Source organism: Dipodomys spectabilis, unplaced genomic scaffold (genome assembly GCF_019054845.1).
Source record: "Dipodomys spectabilis isolate Male_0828 unplaced genomic scaffold, ASM1905484v1 ptg000108l, whole genome shotgun sequence".
Classification (NCBI taxonomy): Eukaryota; Metazoa; Chordata; class Mammalia; order Rodentia; family Heteromyidae; genus Dipodomys; species Dipodomys spectabilis.
In genome coordinates this window covers 70,438-78,029 of record NW_024870785.1, presented here as the reverse complement: position 1 = coordinate 78,029, position 7,592 = coordinate 70,438, and the positions used below count along the sequence as shown (strand labels likewise).

The following is a 7,592-nucleotide window of genomic DNA, read 5'->3' as shown; positions in this document are numbered from 1 at the left end:
ATTATTAAAGTTGATAAAGCTTAATTAAATTATATTTAAAATCATAATTATCATATACTGTTATAGATATTTACATCTTTTTTTTTTTTTTGGTCGGTCGTGGGGCTTGAACTCTGGGCCTGGGTGCTGTCCCTCAGCTCTTCAGCTCAAGGCAAGCGCTCTACCACTTGAGCTACAGCGCCACTTCTGGTTTTCTGGTGGTTTATTGGAGATAGGAGTCTCACGGTCTCTCCTGCCCGGGCTGGCTTTGAACCGAGATCCTCAGATCTCAGCCTCCTGAGTAGCTAGGATTACAGGCGTGAGCCACCAGCGCCCGGCCAGATATTTACATCTTTAGGCATCAAAATTTTTATTGATTAATATTATACTAGAGCTTCTCTTGTCGATGTGTGATTTACATGAACATTTACTTTCCAATTCTAACTAACTCTAAAGCGCTGGTCTGCATTAAATTTGCAGGCAGGTGGGCAAGTTCAGATTCAAAAGCCACACTACTCAGCCAATTACCTTCCGCCTATTTCTCTAGGTGTTTAGACACTGGGTAACTCAGAAGGTATAAAACACATATGGAACAGATAAGACAAACTTTGATCATCAGTGCTTAAGAGAAGATTTGCCAATTTGATATGAATGGAAAGTGTGTCCAGAATGTGAAGTTTCAGCCTCCGTAATAGAAACAATATCCAAGAATAAACCCATTCTAAGCTTGAATTTCCTCCCCCTCAATACTTTCAGAAACCTTAGAGCAAGAGCTGCCTAGAAGGGACAATAGTGTCTACTTGAGATATTTCACAGTATCTGTGTAAAACACTCATTACTTTGAAATCTCTTAAATAAAAACCATGTTTTCTAAGATAGTTTATATTAATTGGAATCTCTTAGACTGTTCATGAGAGAACTTGTCCTGAACTTTAAAGCCATAGAAAAGAGTCTCCTCATTGCCACCTGCATCTCCTTATTCCTAAATGTATAGATGACAGGGTTCAAAAAAGGAGTGATGAGGGCATCAAAGACAGCTAGAAATTTATCTATGGGTAGGGAAGGGAATGGCCACACATAGACAATAATACAGGGCCGAAGAAGAACACCACCACGGTGACGGGAGCGGCGAGGGTGGACAGGGCCTGGGGGAGCCGCCGAAGCGCGCTTGCGGACCGGGACCGGGATGAAGACGGAAGGGCCATCAGGATGAAGAAGGTGCCGTGGAGACGAAGCCGCTGTTAGCGGCCACCAGGAACTCCAGGCTGTCTGAGTCAGTGCACGCAAGTTTGATGAACCGTGGAAAGTCACAGTAAAAGCTACCCATGGTGTTGGTGCCACAGAAGGGTAAGCTCACCGCACAGGCCAACTGGGCCACGGAGCGGAGCAGGCCCGCAGTCCAGGCCAGAGCCCAAAGAGAGGCGCAGGTCCTGGGGCTCCTGGTGGTGAGGTAGCGGAGGGGCTTGCAGAGGGCGACGGATGACGAGCAGCACCATCTCCGTTCCTCCCACCGTGCGGACGAAGAACACCTGAGCGAGGCACCGTGCCGGGAGATGACTTCGTGCGCTCTGAGGAGGTCGTACACCATCTTTGGAGACGCGACGCTGGCCACACCCGTGCCCATGAAGGAGAGGTTCGCCAGGAAGAAGTCCATGGGCGAGTGCGAGCGGCGGTCTGACAGGATGGTGAGCACGGAGAGGAGGTTTCCCAGCACACTGGCTACATAGCACGTGGCGAAAAAGAGAACAAGAAGAACCTGCATGTCCCAAGAACTCGTGAGTCCCAGCAACACAAATTCAGATAGCACTGAGAGACTTCCTCCACCCCTCGGCTTCGCGTGGGCCGGGCCGACCCTGGAGAGAGTCACCTGAAGAGCACAGACAGAAGCTCTAATTTGTGAGCAGAGAGGTGTGTCGTGGCTGCAGAGCTTCCAATCTGAGGACCACCAGGCGTGGCACACGGTTGCTTACAGAAACTGCCCCAGAATGCTCCTCAGTGTGGTGATCATTTGCTCGTGTAATCTCAGATTTAGTTTGGCCATTTGTCTATAACCAAGAGGGAATATAAACAGACAGCCAAGAATTTAAGAGGAGGTGTAAAGGAAAAGCATATTAAGAAGTAGAGAGAATTTTACTTCCTCATTTCTACTTTAGCAAAAGTGATACAGAACAGACCATTCCATAATAGAGAAAAATTACTCGTTTTTCTGTTGTGCGCAGTGACCTCACTACTTCTGGATTATTTTAGCCACATGTCTCATGTTTTGCGGGGTTTTTTTACATTTTTTTTTTTTATTTTTCAGTCAGTTGTGGCCTTGAACTCTGGGCCTGGGTGCTGTCCCTGTGGTCTTCAGCTCAAGGCCAGCACTCTACAACTTGAGCCTGAGTGTCACTTTCGGTTTTCTGGCGGTTTATTGGAGATAGGAGTCATATGGACTTTCCTGCCTGGGCTGGCTTTGAACTGCGATCCCCAGACCTCAGCCTCATGAGTAGCTGGGATTACAGGCGTGAGCCACTGGTGCCCAGCTGTCTCATGTTTTTGAGGTCAATAGTCATGTCATCAATAAGAAGGGTTGACTCCTTCATTGAAAGTTTTTGCCGGTTTCATGTAGCTCTCTTGTTGGAAGTCCTGCTGCTTTCCTGTCCTCTCCACAATTTCAGTTGTCCCCAATCACACATTGCTCTACTGGTTTTTAAGCATAAAATGCTAACCATTTCCCCTGTGAAGGTGTCCTGTGTCTACTGGCTTTCCCCAATGTCAATCAAAATGAATTTCTTAGGTTACTTTTCTCTACTTTCTGCCTATTCTACTTCCCTTTGGAAGCCAGTTATCTTCTGTTCCGATTCTGGAAACACTACTGTTTTTATATATCTTACCTCCCAAGTTTATCCTTCCTATTTTTATTTCTTTCCTGATTTCTACCTTGTTACTTCTATGTGTTTATGATAGCTAATGAACCTGATCTTCTAGCTTTAGATTTGCAATCATTCTCTCTCTGACTTTAGCTACTATATAAACTGTACAGCTCCTGCAATTATCCAAGTCAGCACCTTGAATGAATTCAGTTTTCTTGCTCTCTCACATTGTTTTTTTCCCACCATAGACACTATTCTTTCTGTATTATCTTTTGTTAATCATTTCCTTCATTTCAGAAATGTCAACATTTTCAATGTGCAGGTGCCTTGTTCTTGAAAGTTTAAGAGTCTAGAACTCTTCATGTCTTTTGCTGCACAATAGTAATAAAGAATGACCCACACTTTTCAGATTATAAAATAAGGGTTGAATGATTTTAAATGAAATGCAGAGAATGTCACTGATCTGTATTAAATTCAAGCCCAGTTCTTGAAATTGTTGAAAAATACAAGTGAATGGGAAGTTATCTGAAGGAAAGGTGAAATTTTTAACAGTTGTACTATTGACTTGAAGGGACTGTGAATGATTTTTCTCTGTTCCCTTTATATTTTGTGAATTCTCTATTGTGAGTTCTGTTTCTCTCTAAGGGAAACATTCTTGAAAAAAGTGACTGGATTCCGGTCGTTCTTCCTTACGCTACTGTGGCTGTCGCCGCTGCCCTGGCCGCTCACAGCCGTGCAGAGGGGCCGTGGTGTCAGCTCCAGCTCCTGCACCATCTTCCATCGCGGCTTGTCTACCCCTCCTCCCGGTCTGTGCCTTCCAAGCCCTCCTTGCGCTGTGCAGAGACCTTCATCGTATCTTGTCACGGCTCTATTCCACTCAAGTGTCTGATGCCCAGAATTACCCTTTAGGACTAATTTCAAATGAGCAATTTGCATGTGGAGCCCATTCTGCAGAGGTCTCCGTGCTGACTGGGTTTTCAGGCACTGGGCTCTTGCTGCATTTTCACCCGAGTTGTGCATGTTCCCGCCGGTCTGCACCTCCTGCACATCCAGGCTGCTGTGCGACTCAGCACCGCCTCTGGGAAGTGACTGTGGGCTGTTGTGTGCCCTATGGAGAAGCTTTTATTTTTTCCTTGAGAATTGAGAAATTCTCACTGTCTGCTTTATCTAGGTTACAGCAAAAAAACTAAGAAAAACAAATTCTCGTGGGTTACTAGAAATGATTCACATGCAAAGATGAGAATGCCAATCAATTCTGTTTGCAAAACATAGAGAGAACCAGAACCCCCTCTTACCTGAGTTAGACCAGATGACAAAATCTGTTCTCCCCTCCAAGTACTGGAAGATACAAAAAGGCTTCAATTGCATGAGTGCTGCAATCCCTAAACAGAGAACTAGCAGTTATGTTGAGTGAATAGAGAGGTAAGTGAGAGATCAGAGCTTTAGGAAACACTGACATTGAAAGTACGGCTTAGAGATTTATCTATAAGGGGAAGCTGAAAGAAAAGACATTATAAAGGTGCAGGGATAGAAAGAAATGTATGTGGAACAGAAATGTGTGAAAATTTCATGCTGTTTTCTCTTCTTGGAACACTTCTATCGACTTCCTCAGCTCATACATGATCCAGTGGTGTCTTTTCCAAAAAGCCTTCAGCGGTAATAGTCACAGCTGGTCACTCGATTCCCTACATCTCTCCAGGACACACACATGACTGATGATGCCAAATAGAACGAAATTGTGGATGAAGTTGAAAGAGGAAGTAATTACTGAGCAATGGTTGGAGGCAGGTTCTCCATCAAAAAAAGGGGAGTTAGTGTCTCCTCCGCTATACTGGGTTGCCTGTTCCAGGTCATTTCACATGGTAGTACTTGGAGAGGAAACATTTCTCCAGACTCATACCCTGACTGAGACTGGGGCCTTTTCCAAAATAAAGAGACCTATTTTGTTTTTCTCAAGTAAAACTGCTCTAATGGGCAACTGAGAGTGGCAGTGACCAAATGACAGGGCCGCGTCTGGGGGGCACTAGGCGTCCTCCAGCAGGTGTCCCCAGGGGCTGCTCCTCCCCGTCCCATGACTTCCACCCTGGGACTAAAAACGGCAAAAGAACAAGAGAAAGAGTTTCTAGGGACCAAATGTAATGGTCCCCTATATGGGCATGCAGAAATATGTTTGTTTTAATAGGAGCCAATAGACATAACTTGTGAGAAATCTAAGACTAGACTAAAGGAGAAGCACAGCTGGAAGAAGAAAGATTCCCCATTCCAGAACAAACAGTGAAGACACAGGGAATGAGGAAACATGGAACATCAAGCTTTTGGTGGGCTGGGAAGGTGGCTCAGTGGTAGAGTACTTGCCTTGCAAGCATGAGCAGAAAAAGTCAGAAGTGGTGCTGTGGCTCAAGTGGTAGAGCACTAGCCTTGAGCTGAAGAGCTGAAGGATAGCACCTAGGCCCAGAGTTCAGGCCCCAAGCCTGACAAAAAAAACTAAAAACTAAAAAATATAGTCAATATCAGTAATGAGTTCTATACTCCTTGATAGCACTCTAGTATAGTTGCCGTTTACAGTAAACGTCTGTGTGTGTGTGTGTGTGTGTGTGTGTGTGTGTGTGTGTGTGTGTACTGAAGAATGAGAAGAAAGGAGCTTTAACTTTACAAAATCAAAACAATGATAAAGAGATTGAAATGTTAATTACTCTTATTTGATCAGTACATATCATTATATATATTAAAACTTCACACTGTAGCTCATAAAATGAGTAATTGATACACGTTAATCTAAATTAAGAAAGTAATATTTGAGAGGATGGAGCTGCTGTAGCTCATGTGTGGTAGCTCTTCTACAGCAAGCCCAAAGCCCTGAGCTCAGACTTCAGTACCATCACAACATGATACATAACGAGGTGAGTATATTACCCCAGATGTGGCCCATACACAGTATGAATAGTGTCTAAGGAGAAGACAGATAACATCACAGGCAAGCTAAAATGGCTAAAACACAGCTTTTGCTTTAGTTCTTTCCTCAAAGTCTTGTGAAAGAATCAGCCTACCAAGTGGAAAAAAAACCCAGGAAATTCACAGTTAAGTCTATAGATAACATAATGAAAGTGTCAGTAAAATAACATAAATGGCATCCAGGTGCAGGTGGTGCAAACCTGTATACCAGCTACTCAGGAGGCCGAGATATGAGGATCACAATTCAAAGCCAGCCTGGGCAGGAAAGTCTGTGAAACTCTTATCTGTAATTAACAAGTAAAACCTGGAGGTGGAAGCCGGGCGCTGGTGGCTCACGCCTGTAATCCTATCTACTCAGGAGGCTGAGATCTGAGGATCGCGGTTCAAAGTCAGCCCAGGCAGGAGAGACCGTGAGACTCCTATCTCCAACAAACCACCAGAAAACCGGAAGTGGCGCTGTAGCTCAAGTGGTAGAGCGCTCGCCTTGAGCTGAAGAGCTGAGGGACAGCGCTCAGGCCCAGAGTTCAAGCCCCACGACCGGAAAAAAAAAAAAAAAAAACAAACCTGGAGGTGGAGGTGTGGCTCAAGTGGTAGAGCAGTAGCCTGGAACAAAAAGAAGCTAAGGGACAACAGCTAAGACCTGAGTTCAAGCCTGAGTGTCAGACAAAAACTAAAATCAGCGAGAGAGCTAGCATGTTTGTCAGTGTAAACAGTATGAGAATAGTAGCAACAGGTCGTAGGAGGTAAATGGAGACAGATCGAGGTAGGACTCTAGACTCATGTGAAATTTGTTTTTTATTATAAGAGAACAGAACCTGGAGTTTCTAAGTACTGAAGTGACTGGATATTACTTGGTTTTAAGTTTTTTTCACTTGCAACTGTGCCGCTGGTTGTTTTATGTTTGGCTGTACACACACACACACACACACACACACACACACACACAACCAGCAACATATAGTACTTTGTGTCGTGTCTGCCTTTATGTAGAGTTCAGACTTGCTTTTCAGTGGCTTCAAGAAATTCACATAAAAGCAGTTTTAGTGTTCCAGTGAATAGTCCTATGCCAGAGAATCACACCAAGTGTGCCATCACAGTACAGAGAGGCCAGAGAGGGAAAATCCAGGCAAGGAGACAGATCTGAGCACTTGCCAGCAGCTGTGGCTGCGGCGGTGGCCGTAGCCACCATACCTGCAACACAGAGAGTTCGGGACAAAGGCGCCAGATGCAGCAGGTGAGCAGATTCTACTCAACACCAGTAAGAACTGACAAGGAGCAGACATCTTCATCCTTCAGTTCGCAGACCAGAGAGGACCCAGGAACCATGTCTCTGGTGTGAGTAGAAGCCTGACGGTCCTCACTCCTCCTCTGGGAGCAGAGGAGGGAAGGCCACCCCTCCCCCACCACTACCGGAGATCTCCATCTTTGATAGTGACAAAGGCCTGGCTGAGCAGCTAGCTCCAAGTCAGGCCTTGGAAGAAAACAAGAGTCATTTAGCAGGTCACAGGAACCTAACGCCAGGCTCAGCTCCACCCAGGGAAAAGTCACCCAGCCCGGGTGGCCAGCCCCAGGAGTGGCTTTCTTCACTGGGTAAACAGAGCCAGAGGCTGCCCCTCCCAACAGCAGCCTTGACAATCAATTGAAATTCAGTAAACATAAACCCTGAGAATGGCTGCAGGCTGGGCTCTGTGAGTTTCTCAGAAGCTAGCTCCACAGGGAATAGCTGCTGTTTGCTGAAAGGCCTCAACTCTACCCAAACCTAGCCTCATCACTGCATCTCCAAACTAGAGGAAATAGCCATCTCCC

At 45.4% G+C, this 7,592-nt stretch overlaps 1 pseudogene; it reads right to left on the bottom strand.

Annotated features, from left to right (window-relative positions):
- Positions 1-864: 864 nt before the first annotated feature.
- On the bottom strand, positions 865-3,608 carry LOC122114405 (annotated as a pseudogene).
- Between the last annotated feature and the right edge of the window lie 3,984 nt (positions 3,609-7,592).